At 41.1% G+C, this 13,897-nt stretch overlaps 1 protein-coding gene across 4 annotated transcripts in view; it reads left to right on the top strand.

Annotated features, from left to right (window-relative positions):
- Positions 1-1,301: 1,301 nt before the first annotated feature.
- The window catches only part of nlrx1 (NLR family member X1), a 33,206-nt gene continuing 20,610 nt past the window's right edge, over positions 1,302-13,897 (top strand). For 3 of the 4 annotated variants that reach the window (XM_059956909.1, XM_059956907.1, XM_059956910.1), the window contains exon 1: positions 1,302-1,592. The gene's annotated coding sequence lies outside the window, so the exon portion shown is untranslated. Of the gene's footprint in view, positions 1,593-9,010; positions 9,117-13,897 lie in introns of those variants that run through there. The other variant, XM_059956908.1, reaches the window with a different exon arrangement.

The following is a 13,897-nucleotide window of genomic DNA, read 5'->3' as shown; positions in this document are numbered from 1 at the left end:
ATAATTTGGAGCAAAAATAATAAATACGGAAACATTCAAAATGCCAAACACTAATAGATCTCCCAATCAAAGCCTCTAACATGGTAGTGGCTCAATCCCATAATGGCCACTTCTATCCCTTCTCCCCATAATCCACAAACAGGACTGCCCTGGTAGACCCATTGTTTCTGCCTGCTTTTGCCCCACAGAGCATCTCATTACTTGACTCTTTCTTGCCAGCTGTCTTGTCCAGACCCTTCCCAATTACATCCATGGCATCTCACATGCTTTTAGCAACTTTGAATTCCCTAATCCCCACTGCCTCTTCTTCAGCATGGGCACCTGGTCCCTGCACACCTCCATTCTCCATTAGGAAGGCCTTTAGTGCCCTCTATTCCTTTAATAAATTTAAATACCACATTCCTCTCTACTGACCCTCTTCTCACCCTAATCAATTTCTGTTTTGATTCCTCTCAGTTTCTGCAAATCAATGTTGTAGCCATGGACTTTTATGTGGGCCTTAGCCTGCCTGTTCACCGGCTGCATGGAGTCCTTGAAAGTGAGCCCATAGATTGTGGGAACATTTCAATGACGGGGCAATTGAAGTTGAGTGAATTTATCCCCTCTGGTTCAAGAGCCTGATGATTGAGGGGTAGTAACTGTTCCAGAACCTGGTGGTGTGAGTCCTGTACCTTCTTCCTGAAGGCAGCATTGAGAAGAGAGCATGACCTGGGTAGTGGAGGTCCTTGATAATACATACTGCTTTCCAGCAACAGAGTTTCATGTAGATGTGCTCAGTGGTGGGGAGAGCTTTACCTGTGATGGACAGGACCAAATTCACTATTTCTGTAGGAATTTCTGTTCAACGGCATTGGTGTTTCCATACAAGACCATGATGCAGCCAGTCAATATACTCTCCACTGCACATCTAAACAAGTTTGTTAAAGTTTTAGATGTCATGCCGATTCTTCGCAAGCTCCTAAGGAAGTTGAGGTGTTGCCAATAACACTGCTGTTCTGGGACCAGGACAGGTCCTCAGAAATAATAATAAGAAATAAGAGCAAGATCATACTGAGGTAAATTGTGAGGCCAGGAGTCCATCTTATTGTACACGAGTTCATTCAATACTCCTAGAAGAGTGGCATAGAAGCTGCCGTTGAGTTTGGTGGTACGTGCTTTCAAGTTTTTCATCTTTTGCCGATTGGGAAGTTCAAACATCTCCAAGAAAATGCAAAGCGACACGATTGCAGCAGGGGGAGCTTGAAAGCTGCCCCGATTTGACAGGAAGTTGGCTGACATCACCAAGTTTCAAAGTGAGCGGAGCAAGTTAACTTTGAGGGGCCGTGATTCCCCACGAATCAAAATTTCCCGACGATTAATAGTTTTAATTAATTATAATGAGGTCGGTCCTTATTTAACGCAACTCAAGAGTGGGATCTACTCTATAGAATGTTGTTCATTATGATTCTGAATACAACGTTCTGAAGCTGCCGCTGATCCCGGTCTTAATTTATTTTTTAATGTTCTTTTCACCAACTCTTGTCTGAGAAATAGGCAGCAGGGACCGTTGCCGCGAGGATAAACGGGGACCTCAAGTTGTCCTTCACGTGAAGGTAACTTTTCCATTCTCCGTTAACTTGCGTTCAAATTGTTCGAGGCTGGAATTTGGGGACATTGCACGTAATCGCTGTTGTAGAACTCGAACTGCAGAATCTTTTCGAGACGGATTTCGTGACTACGAAATGAGAGCGGAAAATTGGTTTTATTTTCACAAATCTCCCACACACTGGGCGCCGATGTGTAGTAATGTTAAAGTTATTTAACGAATTGCCTCTATTAGCAAGCAAGGGGCAGTGAATAATTTGCTTCTTTCTGAGTCTGTTGGGGATTCAGTCTCCTCAGAAACTTGAACACAATAACCTGGAGTACCGAAAATTCACGTCAGAGTAAGTCAAGGCCTTGCACCCCCGCCCCAAGCCAGTGTCTTAAATGGCAACCACTTAAAGTGAAACATGATCACTCATTTTCTTGCTTAAGGGAGCTTGTCTTTAAATTGATTGTCACAAATCACCGTGGGACGTCCACTTAAACAGCATTACACTTCAGGATATCCCGAGATGGAAGGAAACAGTAATGGAACACCTTTTCTTTCAAGTTTCTCACATTTTATTCGCTATTTTTGTTTTGTATTTGATTTAAAGAATGTAAACTTCCCTTACTTCCAAAAGTTCTGATCAGTTTGTTCCCAGTTGTTGACTCGTCCTCATTTGATCTGACTGACGAATTCCTACACTTTTGATGCAACAAAGTGGAAAGGGAGAAATGTGAAACTGATATCAATTAAGATCAAAAGGGTACAAGGATGTTGCCAACACTTGAGGATCTGAGTTGTAGGGAAAAGCTGAATATTCCCTGGAGCAAAAGAGAATGAGAGGAGATTTGACATTTAAAATCATGAGGGGTATAGCTAGGGTAAATGCAAGCAGGCTTTTCCACTGAGATTGGGTGCAATTAGAACTTGAGGTCATAGGCTAAGGGTGAAAGGTGAAATATTTAAGAGGAATAGGAGGGAGAACTTCACTAGGAGGGTGGCAAGAGTGTGCAACAAGCTGCAGCAGAAGTGGTGGATGCAGGTTTGATTACAACATTTAAGAAAAATTTGGATAAGTATATAGGTAATGGGTATTGAGGTCTACAATCCAGGCGTGGGTCAAGTGGGGCTTGGTTGAATAACAGTTCAGCATGGACTAGACAGGTGAAGGCCCTGTTTCTGTGTTCTATGACTCTATAAATGTATGTTTTAATTTAATTTATTAGAAGTATTTATTTGCTAATGTCAAAAATAAGCACTTCTAAAATAACTTAGAATGTTTCTATTTTAGTCTTGGCATCTTTTTCACCATGGAATTTAATTTTTTAGCAAAACTTCAAGAAGCTATCAGATTAGTAAGTTTATACGCAAGCTAGATACTCAACAAGATTGACAAAAATGTATTAATATTTTTAAGGTCTTGCCTCCTTTCTTCCAATGTGTCTGATATTTGCAACTTGATTATTTTGGACGCATTCCCAAAATCTGGGTGAGCAAAAATGCTACATTTTTTCAGCAACCATCAAGTCTGTATATATATATATATCTAATGCTGGAGTTGGAGTGAGTCCATCCTATTAAATCAAGCTATACATGAAGCAGCACAGAGGGAATTAAATGTAAGTATTAATCTCAGATGCAATGTTGAATTTGGTGCTGAAACTCTAAACTTGCAGTATATAGTGACACATTTACTTTGAACTTTGACCAGAATTAATTTCAAGAGGTCTATGGATTGTGTTAACACAGATCATAGAACAAAATAGTATAGGCCCTTCAGCCCACAGTATTGTGCTGACCTTTTAACCTACTTAACCCCTCGCTCCCACATGGTCCTGCATTTTTTTTTCTTTCATCCATGTGCCTATCTATGAGACTCAAACTCCTCTAATGTATCTCCCTCTGCCACCACCCCTGGCAGTGCATTCCATGCACCTACCATTCTCTGCTTTATTAATAAAAAAACACAGCCTCTGATATCCACACCTTAAAATTATGCCCCCTCGTATTAGTGATTTCTGCACAGGGAAAAATTCCCAGACTGTCCACTCTATTTATGCCTCTTAAGCTGAAGATAAATACACAGTAAAAAAAATCCAAAGTTATCTGTTAGTACAGGAACTCTGAAGAACTGTAAATCAAAGCAACCATTTCATAGGTACATTGTCTTGCTATAATTACAAGCCCAAAGTTGCTGCTGCTCCTGTCCTAACATGTTTCACGTTTTTGTTTACACAGGTAGTCTGCTCAAATGTTCTCTTCTGCTTTCAGTCTCCTTGAGCTGTACTGAGGCAAAAGATTAAATAAAATTTCTTGGATAATTGGTGTGTTGTGCTGAATTGGGGTGGCGTGGTAGTGTGATGGTTAGCACAATGCTTTACGGTACCAGTGACATCAGTTCAATTCCTGCCGTTGCCTGTAAGGAGTGTGTATGTTCTCCAGGTTCTTTGGTTCCCTCCCACTGTCCAAAGACCTACTGGTAGGTTAATTGGTCATTGTGAATTATCCTGTGATTAGGCCAGGGTTAAATTGGGGGATTGCTGAACAACATGCTGTATCTCAATAAATGTATTACTCGAATAACCTTCATTTTCCCCTTTTGGAAGGAAAAGCTTGCATGATTCATACTTATCATTGCTGATCCATTTTGTAAAGTTTGAGGGAGCTGTATAAACATAAGCAAGCCTTAAAGATGGAAGGGCTGTAAATTGGGAGAAAACAGCAATTCAGATTGTTAAATTTTAGAAATTAACACCCTCTTTCAATGAGGCATCTATTATTCTATTAAAAAGGGGCAAAGACCCAACAGAGTGTTCCTCGTATAGGCCGATTTCTTTGCTCAATGTTGATGTAAAGATCTTAGCTAAAGTTTTGGCTCATAGATTAGAAACCGTTATTCCCTCCATTATCTCTGACCAATCAGGTTTTATTAAACACCGTCTCCCTTTTGTAAACATTCGGCGTTTATTTAATATCTTATACTCACCTCCAACTGGGATTCCTGAATGTGTTATTTCCCTCGATGCGGAGAAAGCATTTGATCGTATAGAGTGGGACTACCTTTTTGCAGTCTTAGAAAAATTTGACCTCTGTCAAAGTTTCATCTCTTGGATCAAATTGCTGTACCTGTGTCCTACTGCTTCTGTTTTAACTAATTTTCAGAAATCCCAGGTATTTTATCTCAAATGTGGCACCCGTCAGGGATGCCCCTTAAGTCCCTTTCTCTTTGATTTGGCTATAGAACCTTTGGCGATAGCATTTCGAAATTGTCCTGAATTGACTGGGATTTGGAGAAGGGGTGTTGAGCATAAAGTTTCTCTCTATGCTGATGACTTATTACTCTTTCTCTCAAATCTGTCTACATCCTTACCTCCAATGTTTTCACTTCTTGACCAGTTTAGCCAGATCTCTGGCTATAAACTTAATTTACATAAGAGTGAACTTTTCCAATTAATGAAGAAGCACAAGAATTAACATTTCGTGATCTCACTTTTAAAGTAGTCCATAAACAATTTACTTATCTTGGAATTACAGTCACAAGGAAGTTTAAAGATCTCTTTCGTGAAAACTTTGCCAACCTTTCATATACTATAAAACAGAGTCTGGTACAATGGTCGCCTCTATCTATGTCTTTGGTAGGTCGTATTAATGTTGCTAAAATGTTTGTTCTCCCCAAATTTTTATACTTATTTCAATCTATCCCAATTTTTATTCCTAAATCTTTTTTTGACTCCTTAGACTCTATTATTTTTTCATATCTGTGAAAGAATAAGTGCTCTAGAATTAATAAAATCCATCTCCAAAAATCTAAAAAAGAGGGTGGCATGGCTTTACCTAACTTTCGTTTATATTATTGGGCAGCTAATATACGTTGTGCTACATTTTGGTCTTTCTTCCAAGGCCAACCCAAGTGCCCTAATTGGGTGGCGATGGAGCTGAGCTCCACCAAAGAATTATCTATCTCTGCACTTCTTGGCTCTGCACTCCCTAGCAGTCTGTCCAGATTAATAGCTAATCCTCTTGTTAGACACACTTTGCGTATATGGGCTCAGTTTAGGAAATGCTATTTTTCCATTTTTCCGTTTCCAGCCCTGTCATACATAATCACTTTTTTTATACCTACCACGTACGATTCAGCATTCCAGGTTTGGTATAGGAAGGGCATTAGATGTTTTGAAGATCTCTTCATTGATAATCGCCTTGCTGCTTTTTAGCAGCTCTGTTAAGTTCAATCTGGCCAATGCTCATTTTTTTAGATATCTCCAAATTAGACATTTTATTGCTCCTTTAATTCCTAACTTTCCTGAAATGCCTGTGAAAAATGCTATGGGCTTATTTCTTTCCATTAATCCACTAGGTAAAGGTTTAATATCAATTATCCAAGATAAATTAGCAGCCTTACGACAGGCCCCTGTAGATAAAATTAAAATGGCATGGGAGCAGGATTTAAATACCTCCTTATCTGATGAGAGCTGGGACTCAATTCTCAAATCGGTTAACTCAACCTCTCTTTGTGCTCGCCATTGCCTTTTACAGTTTAAGATTGTTCATAGAGCCCATATGTCTAAATCTAAACTATCTCAATTCTACCCTGACATTAGTCCGCTTTGTGATAAATGCAAGAGGGGCGAGGCCTCTCTCATTCATATGTACTGGTTCTGTCCTAGCTTGGAGAAATTTTGGAAAGATGTCTTCACTCTGTTATCGTATATTCTGAATCAGCACCTAGAACCAAACCCCTTAATTGCTTTGTTCGGTTTCTGGGGCGAGACAGATTTACGTCTGAGTCTGACCAAATGCCGAATATTATCCTTTGCCTCTCTCCTGGCTAGACGCTTGATCCTCCTTAGATGGAGAGATGTTGCCCCGCCCACGCACGCTCAATGGCTTAACGGCATTATGGCCTGCTTGGACCTAAAAAAAAAAAAAAAAATTCATTATTCAGTTCTTAATTCAGATCTAAAGTTCCATAAGGTCTGGGGACCTTTTATCGAGTACTTTCATAAACTTCCTCTTGACTAGGGTTTTTTTTTCTTTTCGGTCCCTTGCTTTCAGCTCCCTTTTTTTCTGGTAGAAGGCATTATTATCCTCTGTTGCTGAGTGTATTCACAGTCTGGGAGTTTGATTGTTCTGATTTATATTCTCTATTGTGTTGTGGTTGGTCTGGAGTTTTTTTGTGTTGTGGGGCTTGGAGGACACTAAGTTGTCTTCAATTTAGGTGCTTTTTAAAAAAAATTCTTTCTCTGTATCATATTGTCATTGTATGCTTAATTTTGCACTGTATTGTTGTTCCTCATTGTGATTTGGGGTTTCTTAATCTGTAAAATGTATATTTAAAAAAAAAACAACTAATGAAAAAAAAAGAAATTAACAAATTATTTAATATAGTTGTTAAGCCAGACTATGTACCTATGGATTGGTTGCTTTGTTTTACAATTACTGTACTTAAAAAGTACCTTTGGAGTTTTTACTGCTTTTTGTGGACTTGCACAAGTCATGACAAAGTGCTTAACATTAAATATTTTGGAAGCAAGTGTACACATGTAGTGCACACACCAAGGTGTCATAAGTAGTGATTTTAATGAGTAATTTGTTTTTTGGAATGTAGATTGGGGGCTCAACTTTGAGAAGCGATTAGTACCTTAGTAAGCCAGTTCTCCTCTACTGCCCTGTATTTTTATTTGGAGATGCAGAGCAGAATAGGCCCTTCAAGCTGCATCACCTAGTAACCCCCAATTTAACTCTAGCCTAATTGCAGGACAATACAGTGACCAATTAACCTACCAACTGGTACATATTTGGATTGTGGGAGGAAACCGGAGCACTGGGATTAAAACCCATGCATTCCACAGGAAAGATGTACAGACTCCTTACTGAAGATGCCATAATTGAACTCGGAACCATGACGCCCTGAGCTGTAATAGCTTTGCAGTAATTGCTACGCTACCGCGGTGCCCAGCTGAGGCACTTAATGACTTCTATTGAGGCCCTGTATGTGAATTTGATCATTTGTAGTCGAATCCCAACCAATTAGAATTTGGTTTCCACCTACTCCTGTGGCAAGAAAATCAAACACAACCCAGAACATTCCTGTTCACTTATGCTTTGCCATCTGAGTAATAGAGCAGGTAGAGCTCCTGTATCTTTATTCTTTCTGAAAGTCTGCCTCTGACAAAGCAGCATTCCTCCAGTACTATACCATAGTGTCAGTCAGGCACTTTTTGCACGTTTCTGGTGTCAAATTCACCACTGCTACTAATGTACCCTTACCCATGTACAGCAAAATCTCACAAACAGCAAATAAATAAAGAATTATTACGAAGTGAATGTTGACATTGGTGTTTGAAATGTGTTGAAAGATGCTAAACTTACAATCTAAACTACTGGAAAAAGAGAACTAGCCCTTCAAGTGAGAAGCGATGCACACAAAATGCTGGAGGAACTCAACAGGTCAGGCAGCCTCTATGGAAATGAATAAAGTCAACGTTTCGGGCTGAGACCAAAATTCAGGACTGAAAAGGAAGAGGGAAGACACAAGAATAAAAGGGTGGGGGGGGGGAAGGGAAGGAGGATAGCTGGAAGGTGATAGATGAAGCCAGGTGGGTGGGAAAGGTCAAGGGTTGGAGAAGAAGGAATCTGATAGAGGAGAGTGGACCATAGGAGAAAGGGAGGGAGGAGACGACCCTGGGGAAGTGATAGGCAGATGAGAAGAGATAAAAGGTCAGAATGGGAAATAGGGGTGAGATGGGGAAAATTTTTCAGAAGGAGAAATCTATGTTCATGCCATTAGGTTGGAGACTACCCAAACAGAATATAAGGTGTTTCTTTGCCACCCCTCAAGGTGGCCTCTTCTTGGCACAAGAGGAGGCAGTGGACGGACATGTCGAAATGGGAATCGGAATTAAAATGCTTGACCACCAGGAAATTCCACTTCTGCAGATGGAGTGAAGGTGAAGCGGTCCCCCAATTCATGACAGGTCTCACCAATGTAGTGGAGGCAGCATCGGGATGACCGGGCACAATCAACGATTTGCAAATTAGATTGAAGCAGGCATCTTTGCCAATGCAATACACTTTTAACAGTTCCCAGGTCTACTTCAGCAACTTTTATCCTGGGTGTGGCATGAGCCCCTGCCTTGCTGATTCCATTTAGGTTGCCATGACAATTTAATCATGAATTTAGAAATCTCTTGTGCCTAGAATTTAGTCATGAATTTGCCATCCTATGATTGAGAAACACTTGAGTTGCAGCATATACATGAGAATTTACGGTAGTTGCAATGACATCTGTAGTGAGTTTAGGATTCCACAAGCGTGCATTACAACCAGTCATGTAATTCTGTCATTGGCTGCAGCCAAAATAGAACAGCGGTTCTTGCACATCATCAATTGTGGCTGGGATTTCAATTCCCTTGTCAGCGATCATCGAAGCATAGAGTAGACGGTTTGCCCTCTGCTCATTTCTTCAGCCGACAATGAAGGAAGCAGCTTGTCTTTAAGATCAGTTGAATATCGTAGTTTGACAACACTATCCTTGACGTCAAAGGTCAGTCACTAACCTGCCATGGTGCAATGTGAAGGGCATAGGCAAATTATCTACTACTGCTTTCTGCTGAGGCCCAGTAGGGAAAATGGGAAGTGAAAGGAATTGGAATGCTTAACATTGCTTTTGCTCTAAGTTACCTTGGTGCTCTCCTTGAAATGTTGTCTGAATAACAATTTGCATTTGTATTCCAGTAAAACATACAATAAAGTCTCACAGAAATACTTTTCAAACAAGATTATGCTACCTTTCACTTTCCTCTGGGACAATTTCTCCCACCAGTTTGCTGTGTTTTGATCATCCCTTCTCATTTTCCCCTCTCTAATCCCAAGCAATCAGTCCTCAGCAAAGACCCTGGCTTCATTCTCCTCCAATCCACCTAAATAAATTTCCACCCCTGACTTGGCATTCTTCCTTCGTCTCTGCCCAATTTTTGGTCAGGAGCCTGCACCTCAGATTGTGGAGCTTCAGCTAAAGCACCCAACCCACTGGGACTCCATCTTCTGGATTCTTGTCCTCTCTGGATCTATTCACCTTGATTTTCTACCACCTATCCACCCACTCATTCCAATCTATGCCCTTCTGAGTTTGCAGTACTCCATTCTTAAAGAACCAGCTCCGATGTTGTCATTGTCTCAATTACAAAGTGGTGTTTTTGAGGTCTCCAAGCTGACCCCTACACAACAGAGACCAAATATTATCTCTCAAACCTCCCATGCCATCTTTGTATCTCCCTCTGGATTATAACCCCACCATGGAACATCCCATCATTCTCTTCCTTGGTAGATCTCCCCTCCCCATCTTTCAACCTTGTACTCTTGCAGCCTGGCACAGCCTACATCCATGACCAAATGGCTGAGCAGATTTGATGGGCCAAATGGCCTAATAATGCTCCTATATCCTGTGGTGTATGGTCTATTTCTGTCTCCTGGGCAGGATCTATAAGTAGGACCGTCTCAGCCAACTTATTTCTTCCTACTTAAACTCCATTCTTTTTTCCCTGGTAGAGTCCCTTCTCCCTTGCACACATGGAACTTCAAATGCCTTCTGCCACTTGGATTGTTCCCAATGTATGGTACCAACTAGTACCATACTCAAATAAGACCCTATCTCCTTCCTTCACCAAGATGGTTTGAGGGTCCTCTGTTTCTTGAAAGAGTCTCAATGAATTCCCCTCCACCAATGCATGTTCACACTGAGCAACAACTCTGACTCCACTCAATTTCTCCTGATCAGCTTTGGGGACTCACTTAGGCCTAATCTTCACCTTTTTGTGGAGCAATTTTGATTTCATTCCTACTCAGGGCCCCTTTTCTGATCCATAACTTTCCTGCAGACCTTCAGAACTTACATTATTTTTACTGCCTCTTTCTACACTGTCCTCACTTCCACACTGTCTGTCTCTGACCTGTTCACTCCCTTTCAGGATCTCTCCATCTCTATTACAGGGGAATGCCTAGTGATAAATGTCCATTACAAGCCCATGTACTCACAGGGCTATCTGGATTATGCTTGGTCCCAGCTCACCTTCCGCATGAATCCTATTCCAATCTCCTTCTGTCTGTCTCCATTTCCATTGTGCTTAGTCCAGTGAGAATTTCCATATAGTTTTGTCTGCGATGTCTTCCATCCTGAACTTGCTTTGCCTCCCACCACAGTTAATAGAGCCATTAACTTAATTTCACGTTTCGTGGACTCCACTCACCGAGGAGGAATTTCTTTAGCTACAGAGTGGTGAATCTGTGGAATTCTTTGCCACAGGCAACCGTGGAGGCCAAGTCTTTATGCTGATTGGTCAGGGTATGAAAGGCTATGGGGAGAAGGCAGGAGATTGGGGCTGACAGGAAAATTGGATTAGTCATAATGAAGTGACGGAGCAGACTAGATGGGGCAACTGGCTTAATTCTGCTCCTATATCTTATGGTCTTCTTCTGGGTGGTCTCAAGGTCCAACCCTGTGCTTCCTTGACACTCTAATTCTCTATCCCACTCTCCCCTAACCTAGTCCACTCTCCTCTCCTATCAATTCCTCCTTCAACCCTTGCCTTTTCTGCTAATCACCTCCCAGCTTCTCACTTTATCCCTCCCTTCACCCATCTGCCCCCTCACCTGGTTTCATCTATCACCTGCCAGTTGTACTTCTCCCCTCCCCCAACCTTATTCTGGCTTCTTTCCCCTTGTCAGTCCTGATGAAGTGTCTCGACCTGAAACATCAACTATTTATTCCCCTCTCTAGATGATGCTGCCTGACTTGAATCAGGTTTATTATCAGCAGCATGTGTTGTGAAAATACTTCCTTCCTGGCGGTAATGATGAGAAAAAAGCATGTCCTGAGTGACGGGGATACTTAATGGATGCCACCTTCCTGAGGTACCGCTCCTCGAAGATGTCTTGGACACTATGGAGGCTAGTACCCAAGATGGAGCTGACTAATTTTACAACTTTCTGTAGGTTCTTTCAGTCCCACCTTCAGGGAGTGGCGTCTCAGAAAGGCACTATGAATTATTAAGGATCCCAACACCCAGGGCATGCCCTTTTCTCACTGTTACCATCAGGTAGGAGGTACAGACGCCTGAAGACACCCACTCAGCGATTCAGGAACAGTTTCTTCCCCTCTGCCATCCGATTCCTAAATGAACACTGAACCTGTGAACACTACCTCACTTTTTTAAATGTATATTATTTCTGGTTTTGCATGATTTTTAATCTATTTGATATACGTATACTGTAATTTATTTATTTTCTTCTATGTTATGTATTGCATTGAACTGCTAAGTTAACAAATTTCATGACACATACCTGTGGTAATAAACCTGATTCTGATTCTTGTGCAGTAGCCCCCCCCCCCCACCTCATATCAGACAAGTTATTTCCCGGTGATATTGGCTGTTTTTTCCACCCGTTTTCCTACTGGACATATTGTTCAGTATTCACACCCTTCCCTTGTGTTCTAACACCCTAATTGCCCCCATTTCATAGCCCTTATGAACAAAAGAATGTTCTTTCCCTAACTGATCCCATTAATTTATAGACCATGACTTGCTTTGTACCGTACCTTATCCCCATGGTTACAGGAATATTAGAAGTCTGCCCTTTGATTTATCCTCACTTCCCTTCTCCACTCTCCCTGCAACTTAATACTAGCGTTTTTGTTCTTTCTTTCCCTGTTCTGACAAATGTTCTTCAACCTGAAGCATTAACTCTATTTCTCTTTCTGCAGGTGCTTCCTGACTGTGTCTCCAGCATTTTCTATTTTTATTTCAGGTCTCCATCATCTGCAGTTACTTAAGTTTCTAATTTACATATGTAGATAATGGGGCATGTAACCAAGACTTAAAGAGCGTGGTTTTTGTTTTGGCAGGAAGAGAAAGATTTGAGGTCAGGAATTGCTAAGGTTGATTATAAGCAAATGCCAATGATATTAAATGTACACAAAGCTGCAATTAGAGGAATCAGCTGGTCATGGACTGTTTTGGAGCTCGGGTCTAACTAGCATATTTTAATCTTTAGGTACAGTTGCTCCATTGGTGTATCAAGCAGATAGTTGGAGATTAAACCGTTAAAGATGGAGAGGAGAGGTGATGGTTGGTGGGTTACTTGAAGACCTTGGACAAGGGAGGGGAAAAAGATAAAAGGGAGAAAATAGGGCCAAGAACAACAATGGATCTGTGTGTGGATCTTGGAGATGAAGGAGAAGATGAGTGTGAGTCATAGGAACTGAGATGGGTGTTTGTTTCTGTTAATGATTCTGCTTTTGTAACTTTCAGTTCCTCAAGTCATTTGTTTCTTGCCCCATAGCAGTACTGCTCTGAATCAAGGTTTGAATTGAATCTGTCTGCCAGCTTCAGCAAAGATTGTTGCTTGTCTCACTTCCCCATTCGTATCTGCTTAAAAACCTGTAACTTTGTTCGGTTGCATTGACCTTCAAATTGAATGATTATCACTGTCCTTTTCACCATTTGAAGCTGTCTAACACGCTGAGTATCCTGAGTATTGTCTCTTCATTTCAAAGTGATGTCAAAGGGTTTGAATCAGAACCACATTTATTATCACTGACAAATGTTGTGAAATGTGAGATTTTGCAGCAGCAGTACAGTGAAATGTATTTAAAAATCTGTGCGTGAGATGGAGTAGCGTCTGGTAGAAAATTGGGACCTCATTTCTCTTGTTTCTCTTGATTGCCAGTGGAACAGCGTGGAGGACTATGTAACCTGTGGAGTATTTTTTTTTACTGTGAATGTCTCTTCGGGGCCGATTTCAAGTATCTCATCTGTGGAGTTAAATTCTGAGGACTATGAGAGTTTGTATAAAATCAAAGGGGAACACCAAGGTGAAATTTGCAATGCTCATTTTAGTGCACATTTTACAGGGAAACCAATATCAATTTTATGTGAACATTATAGTTGTGCTTTTTGCTCCTTCCGCACATGGCGTTGGGGTGAACTTTGAAAAAAATCTGCAATGCAAGTTGTAGTCCACTAACATAAATTCCTGAGAGATTTCAACTCTGACCGGAGAAGTATATATGTAGGATGTCTTGACAGTTATGATTGGGAGTTTGGATTCCTCACTATACCTCCAGTTTGTCTGCCCTATTATGCATGAAAACTCTCCTTTTCTCAAGGAGCTTACAAGGTGGAAATGGACTGTACATTTGTGTCTTATTCCTCGGATCTGCTCAACAGAACTGACTGAGTGTAATTGGGCCATCAGTGGTGGGGACACTTGTCTGGGAGTGGACACTGATGTTACTTATTCTGCAAAGGATTTGAGGCAAAATTGGTG

Source organism: Hypanus sabinus, chromosome X2, assembly GCF_030144855.1.
Source record: "Hypanus sabinus isolate sHypSab1 chromosome X2, sHypSab1.hap1, whole genome shotgun sequence".
Taxonomy (NCBI): Eukaryota; Metazoa; Chordata; class Chondrichthyes; order Myliobatiformes; family Dasyatidae; genus Hypanus; species Hypanus sabinus.
This window is presented reverse-complemented; position numbering and strand designations above follow the sequence as displayed.